The 13,800-nt window shown below is 45.6% G+C and overlaps 1 protein-coding gene across 2 annotated transcripts in view; it reads right to left on the reverse strand.

Annotated features, from left to right (window-relative positions):
* The window catches only part of LOC138581054 (sulfotransferase 1C2-like), a 371,697-nt gene that overhangs the window by 240,125 nt on the left and 117,772 nt on the right, over positions 1-13,800 (reverse strand). The gene's annotated exons all lie outside the window — the stretch shown is intronic.

The raw sequence follows: 13,800 nt of genomic DNA on the forward strand, positions 1-13,800 counted from the left end.
AGAAGTGCGCCTAACATCCTCGCTGTATAAAGTCAAATTTGGAACCGTGCCGAATAGCGTGCCCAGTTGAACTGACCAGTGTCCATAATAACGTCTGTGTGCAAAGTTGGTTTAGAATTATGCCTAATAGCCTCTCTGTGTAAAGTTGAAATGCGAAGTGTGCTTAATAACGTGCCCTAGTTGAACTGACTAGTGTCCCTAATAGTCTCCGTGTGCATAGTTCAATTCGGAGCTGTACCTAATAGCGTACCCTGGTGAATCTAGAATTATGCCTAGAAGTTAGAAGTGTGCCTAATAACCTGTCTGTGCAAGACCTGAAATTAGAACTGTACCTAATCCCCTCCGTACAAAGTGAATCTAGAAGTGTCCCTTATATCCTCTGTGTAAAGCCGAAATTAGAACTGTGCCTAATTTCCCCTCTGTGCGAAGTTGAAATTAAAAGTGTACCTAATATTCTCTGAGTGCAAAGCTAAACTCAGAAGTAGACGTAATAGCACACCTTGCCTGAATTCTGAAGCATCCCTAATACCCTCTCTCTGCAAATTGAACTTAGAAGTGTGCCTAATATCCTCTGCGTACATAATATCCCTCTCTGTGTAATAGTGTGCCCATTAGCGTTGAGTTATTAGTTGAATATAAAAGCAGCACTAATATCCTACCTATACAAACTCAAATTTAGAAGTAGGCCTATTATCGCCCCTTCCTTGAATCCAAAAATGTGCATAATAGCCTGCCCTGACCGAAGTTAGAACTGCAATTGGAAAGTCCTCCTAGACTGCACTTAAGAGTCCACCTAAAAGCATACCTGTGGCGTTGCTATATTCAATTTCTCCCTAGTAGCTTTCCCGTATTCCAGTTTACTAGAAGAAAGTCTGCCCGGCGGCATAACTGTGCTGTAGTTCCAACTAAATAGGCCACCTAACAGCATATCCTAAGGTCTAGCCACACCTCAAAACGGCCTAATATCTGCAGCCTAGTTACAATTAGTACACTAAAACCTAGAATAAGGGAATAATATCACCCTGCTTAGTGGAACCCTGAAACCAAGACTAATCTCTCCCAGCAATATAGCTGAACTTATAAAGTCCAATAAAGTATAAATCGCGCCTGAAACTACACCTAATAGCACGCACTAACCATGAGTGCCCCCAATCCACCAGGGTATACCAGAAACGACCACCGTGGACCGCCTCCACTCTCCAGCCCGTCTTGCCTCCCGTCCCCCCCTTCCCAAATCATCCCACCCTCCTTCACAGCCCCTACCCTTCCCCTTTACAAACACCAAGCCAGAGGGGCACGGTGGCGAGCCAACCGCCCTAGGACCACTGCTCCCCTGAACCCCACCACCGAACAACCTACGTTGACCATGCCCGCTCCCCTCACTATCATACTGGACACACCCTGGCCTGCAATCATGCACCCCACGCTCTTCCCACTGACCCCCGCCACAATCTCCCACCGACCACACCCCTTTCCCTCCCTAAAAACTGCACGCTTAGCCCTAAGAAGAACAGAAGCCTCATCCCTCTCCCCCTCCAAACCCCCTACCCTCTCTCACACACCAATTGCAACAAAGACACTAAAGAGGAAACGTACCTGGTCCCCCTCAATCTCTCACCACTCATCGCCTCTCCTGTCTCGACCCACCACCTCATTCCCCCAATCACCACCATCCCCCCTCGCTTCACCCTTCCTGAAACCCCTCACCCTCAATTTCTCACTGACTGCAACTGAAACTCCTAACCGCCCACACCCCACCTTCAAATCCCGCGTGCCAAACCCAATCATTCTAACACACACATCCACCCACTCCCACCCGAAACCCACCAACCTTGCTGCTCGCCCACTTTTCCCACCTATCATCAATCACCCCACCGCTCTCCATCTCCAGTTTCCACCTACTTCCCCCCGCCCCCTCCAGCTTCAGCTCCGACACCAACCTCACCTACCAAAGTGAATTGCATCCTATTTAATGCCCGATCTGTAGCAAAAAACAGACACAGCATCTTTGACCTCCTCACCTCTGACAAACCAGACCTGGTTTTCATCACCGAAACTTGGTTCTCTGACGACTTCGCCCCAATCACCTATGAAGCCTTCCCCCCCGACTACTCCCTCATCCCACTGAACCGTCCCTCTAGAGGTGGGGGAATAGCATTCATCTTCAAGTCTCACTTCCACGCCTCAATCATCGACAATCAACTATCCATTCCTTCGTGCAAATCACTCCTCGTTAAACTATCCCTGTCCCCGTCATTCTCACACAGCTTCCTAATAATCTACAGACCACCTGGCTAAAATAAACAATTCTCAAACCACCTCTGCGACTCTATTGCCACCCTTCAACTAAACCATCCCAACCTCACCCTTCTTGGAGATTTCAACATATGGCTCGACATCCCCACCAACCCTATGACACACTCTCTGGTTGACGGTCTAGACGCAATTAACCTCCAACCCCACATAAACGGCCCGACTCACTACAAAGGACACACTCTTGATGCCATCTTTGGCTCCCACAACCGGATACATCTAAACCCCCCCACCCCTATCATCTGGTCCGATCACTTCATTGTTTCTTTCGCCATTTACTCACCCGACCCCATTCCCGTACTCGAATCTGAACCCCCGAATCTACGCAAATGCTGGAAAAAACTAATAATCCTTTCTGACCTAGCCGACACACTCCTCCAGTCTCGCCCACATACCTGCCAATCCAATAAACAACTAACCCCCGAGGCCTTGAACTCATGGCTCAACACCTCACTAATGCGCCTCACACCCTCTTGCAAACCATCAGCCCGCCGTGACCTATTCCCTAGATGGTTCACACCTGACCTGAAGACCATTAAACAACTATATAAATTCCTAGAACGCAAATGGCAGAAAGACAAAACCCAAGCGAGCAGAGCCACCTTGGCCTGACACCTTCATCAGTACAAAGCCGAAATCCGGAAAGCAAAAAAAGCCCACTACAACTCCCGAATCCTAAACTGCAAAAACCCCAGCAAAGAACTTCACAAAATCATCTCTGAATTCACCAAACCGGCATGCACTACCACCATCCCGACCCCCTCACAATCACTGTGCGACTCACTCTCTCTCTCTCCACTTTTATGCCACGGCTCTTGAAAGAACAAATGCACTAACCACCAAACTAGCTCTCCTACATCCACCAGGCAACCCTCCCCCAATCTGACCAACCCCCCGCCTGCGACCACTATGCAATCAACATTCGATTCCTTTAGTCCAATATCACCTGACCAATTTCTCAAACTTCTTTCCGCCCGCAAACCATCCGGCTCTCCGCTAGACCCTTGCCCCGCCACAACCCTCAAGGAAATTTTCGCCTCCACTTGCGCAGGAGAACACGCAAGATCCATCATAAATGACTCCCTTTCCTCAGGTATTTTTCCCGACGCATTCAAAACGATTCATGTCAAACCTTTATTGAAAAAACCTTCTCTCGACCCTCTCGAACCCAAAAACTACCGCCCCATCTCAAACACCAGATTCCTTGCCAAACTCATTGACCAAACCACCTACTCCCAACTAAATGCCTTTGTTGAAGCCAACAATCTCCTAGACCCCGCACATTCAGGTTCCAGAGCCCGTCACGAAACCGAAACCACCCTAACTCCAATCTGGGATGACCTTAAAATCACGGCAGACTCCGCGGGATGCGCCGCATTAATCCTTCTTGACCTATCCGCCGCCTTTGACACTATCAATCACTCAATCCTCCTTGACCGCATCCACTCCCTAGGAATTCGTGGAACCGCTCTCAAATGGATAGCTTCATTCCTCAAAGATAGGTACCAAATAACAATACTATCCACCTATTCCTCCCAAGCCCGACCAGTAAACACATGAGTCCCACAAGGAGCGTGCCTATCTGCCCTCCTGTTCAATCTCTACTTAACCACCCTCCCACCAATAATTCGTTCACACAACCTCCTGTGTTACAACTACGTGGATGACACTCAACTAATTCTCAAACTCCTGAACTCAAAACCCAACTGCCGTCCTGACCTCGCTTCCTGCCTCCTTGACATAGAGCTCCGGATGACCCAAAGCCACCTCTTGTTAAATCCCTCCAAAACTGAAATCATGGTGTGTGGCAACTCCGAACTTCTTCCACACCCACTACCCTGGCCACCCACCATGGGCAACTCACCCACTCCCTCTAACTCAGTATAAAACCTTGGATGCACCCTTGACTCTGACCTAACACTCTCGCGCCAAGTCAACAACGTCTCAAAGTCCTGCCACTACCACCTTAAAACTCTTAGGCGCATCTTTCCATATCCCTCCTTTCCCAACAGACTCTCCGCGGTCCAATCAATTGTTATATCAAGACTAGACTACGCAAACCCCCTCTACCTCAGAGTCCATGCTTACCAACTGAATACATTTCAAAGGGCCCAAAACGCTGCAGCCAAACTGCTACTTGCGCTTGGCCCGAGAGACCACATCTCCCCAGCCCTTAAGACTCTGCACTGGCTTCCAGTGGCCCGAAGGGTGACTTTCAAAACCTTATGCATTTCTCATCGAGCATTGCATAAATCCGGACCTCAATATCTTCAAGACAAGCTAAAACCCTATCACGCTCCACGCCCCCTAAGATGAAGCTCAGCCGGCCTCCTAGTCATACCTAAGACAAACTCAGTCAGGTTAGGCGGATCATCATTCTCAGCCTTGGCCTCCACACTGTGGAACGCACTCCCACCCCACATCCGCCTAACTGATGATCTAATGTCCTTCTGCAAATTACTGAAAACTTGGCTCTTCCCCTAAAACCAACCCGTACGCAATCTAACCCAAACGGAATAACAGCAGCTCAATGACACCAATCCAACAAACTCCTAGACCCTGAATAACAATAAGACAAATAACAGTACAACATCAAGATCCATGTGAGAAATCAACAACTAATAACCGCTAATGTAAACTAAAAGGACAAACAGAATAGAACGAGTAAAGTAGTCCAAAGCAGTGAAGTGGTAAAAAGGAACAAATTACACGGAAACTGTAAAGAAGTTTAAATTAATGAAATGGATGTAATGAGCGCAATGGACAAAATGAACAAAAACGGACAAAATGAATAGAGAGAAGAGGATGGAAAAATGAATACAAGAGACGGATGAATACACAGACAGATGACTCTGACTGTATGAGTGCATGGCATAAATGGAAAGTACAGAATAGAAGATTCAGTTACATGAGACAAGAGCAGTGCATGAATTAGGTAGAGAGCACGGAACGGATCCAGTGCATATGACAAATAACATGGCCTGAATCGATAATGTATAATGAATGAACGAAGTGAATGGAGCGGATGAAACCGTTAGAATGGATGAAGCGAGTGGAACGGATGAGCGCGCTGAGCGGACGAATGCGTTGAGCAGATGAGTGTGTAGAACGGATGAATGTGTAGAACGGATGAATGTATAGAACGGATGAGTGTAAAGAACGGATGAGTGTATAGAACGGACGAGCGTGTTGAGCGGATGAGCGTGTTGAGCGGATGTGTGTATAGAGCGGATGTGTGTATAGAGCGGATGTGTGTATAGAGCGGATGAGTGTGTAGAGCAGATGAGTGTATAGAGCGGACGACTGTGTAGATCAAATGAGTGCGTAAGTGCGGAAGAGTGTATAGAACGCAGGAGTGCATAGAGCAGATGAAGGTGCAGAGCAAATGAGTGTAGAGCGGATGAGTGTGTAGAGCGGACGTGGCTGTAGAGTGCATGAGTGCAGAGGTGCGGAGGAGTCTGTAGAACGCAGGAGCAGATGAATGTGCTGAACGAATTAGTGTATAGAGCGGATGAGTGTACAGAGCGGATGAGTGTATAGAGTGCATGAGTGCATAGAGCGGATGAGTGTATGATGTGGATGAGTGCATATGAGTGAACGACTTTGTAGAACTGATGAATGCGTGGAAAAAACGATTGCATAGAACGGATGAGTGCGTGGAGCAGATAAGTGCGTGGAGCGGATGAGTGCGCAGAGCAGATGGGTGCGCAGAGCGGAGGGGTGCACAGAGCGAGGGGTGCGCAGAGCGGAGCGGTACGCAGAGCGAAAGAGTGCTCAGACCAGAACAGCGTGCAGAGCGGAAGAGTGTGTGGATCAGACTAGTGGGTAGAGCGGACAAGTGTATAGAGCAGACGAGTGCGTAAGAGCGAATGAGCGTGTAAGAGTGGAGGGTTGCGTAAGAGCGGGTAAATGCATAGAGCGAGCGAGTGCGTAGAGCGGATGAGTGCGTAGAGCGTGCAATGGCATAAAACGGACGAGTGCCTAGAGTGGACGAATGCCTAGAGCGCACGAGTCAATAGAGAAGACGAGCGCGTAGGGCGCATGAATGCACAGTGCGGATGACTGCGTAGAGCGGATGACTGCGTAGAGCAGATGAGTGCGCAAAGCGGATGAGTGCGTAGAGCAGATGAGTGCGTAGAGCAGATGAGTGCGTAGAGCAGATGAGTGCGTAGAGCAGATGAGTGCGTAGAGCAGATGAGTGCGTAGAGCAGATGAATGTCGAGTGCATGTAGAGTACATTGAGCGGCTGAGTGCGTAAAGCGGACGGAATGGGTGAAGTATGTGGATGGAATGAGCGACGTATATGGATTGAACGAGTGATGTATGTAAATAGAACGGGTGACGTATGTAGATGGAACAGGGTGACGTATGTGGATGGACGAGCAAGCAGAATGGACGAGTGCGTAGAACGGATGGAGCAGGCAAGGTATGTTGATGGATTGGGGACGTATGTGGAACAGATCCGAGTGCATGGAACAGATCCGAGTGCATGGAATGGCTCGGAGTGCGCGGAATGGTTCGGAGTGCGCGGAATGGTTCGGAGTGCGTGGAATGGTTCGGAGTGCGCGGAATGGTTCGGAGTACACTAGAAAGCATGGAGCTGACTGGAATGCAGGAAACAGACGGGAACGCATGGAGCGGACTGAAATGCATGGAGCGGACTAGTATGCATGGAGCGGACTAGAGCGCATAGAAGTGTGTGACATACATGAATTGTTTGGAATGCATGTAACATTTGAAAAAGCATGTAAACCATCTTATCACATCACCATGCTTACTCTCCTCTTTACATCACCATTCAACTAGAGCACAGAGATACTATGACACCATTCGGTATAGCTGTTCTCATACCAACATCTGCCTCATACTCCACATCACTCTAACTAATCACTGCTGCCCCCCCCCCCACCCAGCCAGGCGTTCTCCTCAGGCCTAACGCAGCCAGAACCGGTCTGGATAAACCCTGCCAGAACAAACACATACCTCTGATCTCTCAACCACCACACCTACCGCTATGAAGCAGCTATTACACGAATGCCACACCAGCTGCACACATATCCGGTGCTCACAAGCACCTTTGACTCTCTCTACTCTCTCCACTGACTTGAACTTCGGTTCCCGAGGGCGTTCAACCTACCAGCGCCTTCAGACCATACCAATGGTACATAAGGCGCTACATAAATGCAAAGTAACATAACATAACTAAGATTGACCACCTCCATCACATGTGTGTCTGCATGATTTGAAATGGCCAGCCATAGGTGCTGTTAATACGCCATTCCTGATACAGCTTTTGTGTTCTGTAATTCTTAATTTAACTTTTCTTTCTGTCTTGTCAGTGTTAATTCTGTTATACGGGCACCAGATCACATATATGACCCAACTAGTATTACAATTAGTTAGTTTCAGCTGTTTCCATGGATTCTTCAATCTAATATCGACCTGTAGAGTTCTATTTGTCTGGGCGCATCATTTACACTTGCCACAAGGGATATGTCCCATAGGTTTCTTCATTCCCCATGCCTCTGTTAATGTCATCTCATTTGTTGGTTTTAGATAAACATTGTTCCGAGTTAGCATTTCTTGCAAATTCCTTCCTCTTTTTAAGGCATACCTAAGTAGTGTCAAGGTGTTATCTACTCTGGGCAGAATCTGCCAATTTTAACAGACAGTTTTCTGTATCTGGTTCGACAGTACATTATAGGTAGTTACCAATGTGATGTTATTACTGGGTTCCTACAGTTCTTTGTATTCCAACATAGCCTCTCGGTTATTATTACTGGCCCTTTTCCAAGACTGTCTCACAATTTTCTTAGGGTAACCTTGTTTTATTAGTTTGTCATTTAGTTGAATTGCCTCTTTTTCAAAATGTTCTTTAGTGGTACTGTTCCGTTTTAGACTGAAAAATTGTCCGATTGGTAGATTTTCTCTCGTTGAGTTCGGTTGGAAACTCTCAAAGCTTAATAGAGATTTTTTGTCTGTGGTTTTATGAAAAGGTTTTACTTCCAGCAGACCACTTAAATGATCTACAAAAATGGTCACATCAAAAAAATTGATGTTAGTATCGCTGTAATCTTTCGTAAATTTTAAGTACGGATTCTGGTGGTTTAGCCATAGAAAAAGAATTTCAAGTTCTGAGATGTTACCTTGCCTGATAACCAGGACATCATCGATGTACATCACCTAACCAGACGTTTAAACTGATTGGTGTTGGATGATATAGACTGGCTCTCCATACTTTCAACATATAAGTTAGGCAATGAGGGAGCTACAGCTGATGCCATGGCCGTACCATGTATTTGATGGTAAAATGTGTAATTAAAAATAAAATCCCTTTACACCCCAGAATGGAGGAATTAGGAGTGTATCCATCATGCCACTTACTCAATAGTAATTCCTCTACCATGTGCAATGCGGCTCGCTGCGGTATTTTAGTATATAATGATAAAATATTGAAACTAACCAGTAATTCTGATTCAGCCTTAAATGGAAGGCCTTCAATCAGGTTAATCATGGCTGTTGTATCCTATATAAAAGAGGGCATTTCTTTCACAAACAGTTATGAAGATGGTATCAGCAAACTTTGCGAGAGGTTCTAGAATAGCACCAGTGCCTGACACAATTGCTCGGCCAGGTGGATCATGTAGAGTTTTATGCACTTTTGGAAGTGTGTAGAAATTCGGTATAACCGGGTTGGTAGCAATCAAGTAATCTGCCTCCTGTTTAGTTAACCATTTTCTGCTGAGTGCTTTTTCTAACTTCATAGCTATCTCTTCTTGCAATCTCGCAGTGGGGTCTGTTGTTAGTAGCTCGTAAAAAGGAGTATTGTCAAGTTGGCGATTACATTCTGTAATATATGCTGTGCGACCTTGTAGAACTATCGCACCTCCCTTATTAGCTTTTCTTAATATGACATTCTTTTTTCTTTTCAAAGAGTCTATGGCAACTCTCTCTTTTTTAGATATATTTTGGAAGGTTGTATTTTGTTTACATTTACTTTCCAAACTGGCACCATCGAACAATGCCCTCTTTTCGAATACAATAGACTCAGGAATATGGCTGGTAGTAGGTGAACAAAAAGTGGAGGATTTTTTCAAACCGCTCATATTAACCTCTCCTTCATACATATTTTCAGCAAAGTATTGCCACAAATGTAGTTTCTGAACAACTGTTGCAACTCGATTCTAGTTTGAAAACTGTCATACTTTGCTTTTGGTACTAAACCAAATCCTTTTTCAAGTACAGCTATTTCGTCTGAAGTAGGATTGTATTTGGATAAATTAATCAATAAGGGGTCCCGCTTCTGGTCTGACGTGGTTCGTAGTGCCACATAATTTGGTGCCCATCAAAAAAATGCTGTTGTTTTGGACCTTTGCTCCTCTGTCCTCTTTGTTGGTAGGGTCTTCTTCTATTGTTCACCCTTCCGCGGTTTCTTTGTCCTCTTCCCATATCGCTTTGTCCAACATTGTTCACACCAGCATCATCATTTGCGCTATTAGAACTAAATGATGTGTTGCCAAAATTTACTTTTCTACCTCTTGTAGATACAGTATCGTGCTAGAATTGGGTACATAATTTTCCTGTGTGTAATAGAACACTTTTTTCATGAGAGAAGTTAGTTACGTCAGTTTTGAAGCGTCTTGTTCTGTCCTTTGTGGTGTTCGCCTTAAATTCATTCATCTTGGAGATTATTTCATCCAATCTTTTTTTATATGTTTCCAGAGGTACTCATTTCTTAATCTCTTCTTCTAAGGTAGTCAGTTTGATGGACAGTTTGTCTAACATTTCCTTTGCTGAGTCTCTTATAAGGATTATCCCATCCCTTCCGCACTTATTCGCGATGTAGCTCCACTGGATAATGAACTCTTTGTTGTCCAAAAATAAACAGGGTTCATTTCTAACCGCCAATCTTTGTGGTAGAACGCCATTCCGTAAATATTTCATCATGATGGTGCTGTATAATTCAGTTCTGATTAAACGTTTTTTAAGTTATAACATTTTGTCCCAGTTTGTGATATCAGAGAGTGAAGAACTATCCCGATCTATTGCAAAGTGGGAAGTTCTTGCTAACAGTTCACTTACATACTGCTCATCATAACTTTTTGTTATCTGCAGTCATAGTTAGTATTACTGGAAACCTTATTAAGATGGAAAAAGTTGCATATACTTATTTCAAAAGTAATCCCACGACCGATAGCCGTACTATAAACTTCTAACAACATTGATTGATTGATATTTTATTTCTATCGCGCTCATACACAAGTGTTTCAGAGCGCGACAAGGCAAGGGAAAGGGAACAGGGGAGAACAAAAACAACGATCTTACTAGGCCCAGTGACATTGAGAACGTGCAAGTGCAGGGTAGAGGGAGAAGGGGGAGAAGTGCATGGAAGGGGGAACAGAAGGAGAGTGCGGAGCGAGAAGGAAAAAACTAAAATAATAATTAAATAATAAATAAAAAGGCAACAAACAATGGGAGTGCAGCCAGCAAGTGACAAGTGCTGGGTTTATGGCAGCAGGCCATGTAGGTCTGAAAGTGCAGGAAGAAAAGGGGAGGGCTGTATGGGTACAGATACAGACCCCAGTGCAGGGGGTGGCCCGGAGGCAGTGCGTGAGGGTGGGAAGATGAGCAGGTACCTGGGCCCAGAGGACAGAGGGTGGCCAGGTGCATGGTGCCGAGGGAGAGTAGAATCAACAGCGGAGAGGGGAGGAGAAGGCGGAAGCAAAGAGGAAGGTTTTGAGGTGCTTCCAGAACCGGAGATGGTTTTCCTCAAGTTTTAGAGTGGCAGGGAGGCTGTTCCAGAGGGAGGCCACAGCCGAAGACAGAGATCTACCCCCAGCTCGTTTCTTTGAGAAACAACTGACACTGAGGGAGTTAGAGGTAGAGGAGCAGAGTGCTCGAGATGGGAGGTATTTGCGGAGGGATAGCTGAAGGTATGTTGGACCCAGGCCCCAGAAAGCCTAGTGGACAATGCAGAGGGTTTTGAATTTAATCCTTGCATCTACTGGGAGCCAATGGAGAGATTTCAGAGCTGGAGAGATACGATCCCAGGGCTTAAGGCCAAGGACAAGTCTCGCAGTCCTGTTCTGGATAAGTTGTAAAGGGAGGAGAGTAGAGGCAGGTAGATTAAGAAAGAGGCTGTTGCAATAGTCCAACTTAGAGAGAACCAGAGCTTGGGAGACAGTGAGCTTCTGGGGTAATGAGAGGAAAGGAATAATACCTCTGAGGAGGTGCAGTAGGAGGTTTGACTTTTTTGATACATCAGCGATGTGGGCGGAGAAGGAGAGTGTGGAATCAAAGGTGACACCAAGATTCTTGGCCTCGCAGGTGGGGATAGGAGGAGGGCCAAGGGAGGCCGGCCAGAGAGTGAGGGGAAAGCAAGGTGATGGTGTGCCAATGAGGAGGAACATTAAGGAGGGATTCCAGGAGAAATAGCCACAAAGTAATTCCTGGTATGGTATGGACAAACCTTGAACAACAAGACTTTGGGCAAATGTATATTGTGTCAGTACTGTATGATGCAGATCACCTAGACCACATAATAGGGTAACACATACAATTACCCTAAACAATAAATCGAATATAAAATGTTTATTAATAATCGTTCAGAAAGGTTAAAAAGTAATAATTCACTTCCAATTAAAACAATACACAAATTTACCAATACAAATGATTCAAATCTCAAAAGTGTTTCACGCAATACTAAAATTTGACACAGCTAATTTAATATATTTAAATTGTCACTGTGGTACAAACAGGAATAAGTCATCAAAACATACACCAAGTCATAAAAACACATCACCTAAACATCAACACATATAAATACACAGTGGAACAATGTACATAAAACCTAAGTTGTGTTCTTAGTTCATGGACTACTCATACAACTTAGTAAAATATGAGACTCACAATACCTCATTTCCACTCGATGGCTGAAGGAAACCAGCTTCTCTGAGATGTTTGTGAACGTCCAAGTCATTGAGTTTGAAGTGGTCAGATAGAGAATTACAGAGTGGTTGGCAGAGGAAGGCAGACGTATTGTATGCTGCAGGACTGGAACATTCTGAGAACAGTTGGTTGAGCAGTGAGCTGAGGCAAAGAATAGTAGACTTTCTTGTCCTTTTATACCATGACTATGTAATGTCTCAGCTAGCTCTAGTTGGCCCGCTTGGCAGTGTCGAGTTGGCTGGCATGCCTTTTCCATTCCATGTTTATGGATGTTTGCTCCTGTGGCTGTGGAGTGAACCATTTGGCCTGACGTTTCTTAAAAGAGATCCTGACATCGATGGGTGAGGTGGGAAGGGGAAGCCTCCATGAGCCAGGTGTCTAAGGTGGAGATTCAAGCCTTGTGCACTAAGAAGACGGATGGACGTGGCAGTAAGGCCTCCAAATGTAGCTCCAAATTGGGGATTATCTTGAAGTCCATCAATGGGTTGGCTTCCTTGGCAGCTGAAATACCAAGTGGGTGTGGCATTGGCTCATAGCTCAGACGAGGAAGGCAATATGTAGGTAGTTGACTAAGGGGAGAGGACATGGTGTGAATACCTAAAAGACATTGGAGAGCCAGAAATGCCCTCTAGGACTTTACCTGAGTTGTTGAAGTTACAGCATACCTGCATGAGTGAGAGGGCCTTTATTATACTGAATGGAGTGTTAGTCATTACTTTAGAGTTTCAGACAAACCAGATGTTGAAATCACCACGATAGTTAGGCAGTGGGGTGAGGAAGATGCTAGTGATGGTATTGGGAATGAAACTTTGTGACCTTGGAGGTCCTGTAGATGAGTGAAAAAGATCAGTCATAAGAGGGATGGTTGTCAAAGCAGAGCTTCACATTCACAGCGCCAGAAGGAGGGTCAGGAAGGACCGACGACCCTTAACTGAAAATAATTGGCATGCCTATCAAAATGCCTTCATGGGGAACTAGTCACTGGAGAACCAGGTTTCAGTGTAACTAGCTGAATTTTGAGACCCTAGAGGCCATATCTGTGCTTAGAGACCAACCAGTGAAGAGGTAGTAAGCAACTTCAGTTTGGGGTAAGTTTAGAAGTGGGGAGGTGGCTGTGGTAGAGGGCTCTTCCAGTATGTTTAGACGAGTGGGTGTCAGAACGGGCTAAGTGGCAGGAGACCACATGGGCAGGCGCCAGGTGTCACTACGTTCAAGGAACTTATGTGGTGCCATGGCCAGGAGAAAGGAGGGCAGAGATCCCTTATGATGATTCAATGCTCCTGCACTTCAGGGAGGAACTCAAGACCCTGCTTTTAAGGGAATACATGGGGGTCATTTAGGCTCCACTACTCCTAGGAATATACCACCGCAGTCATATGGTATATCCAAGTTATGATAACTAAACTCCCCTTCTACTGACCTCTGTTAACCCTGAATTAGGTATACAGGGTTAAATACAGATACAAAATACAAATACATACCCTAACACTGGTCAAAGTCACAGGCTGACAATGTGCTGCTGAGCGTTAAAAGAGAGGC

This window comes from Ambystoma mexicanum, chromosome 3p (genome assembly GCF_040938575.1).
Source record: "Ambystoma mexicanum isolate Mex_15411 chromosome 3p, UKY_AmexF1_1, whole genome shotgun sequence".
NCBI lineage: Eukaryota > Metazoa > Chordata > Amphibia > Caudata > Ambystomatidae > Ambystoma > Ambystoma mexicanum.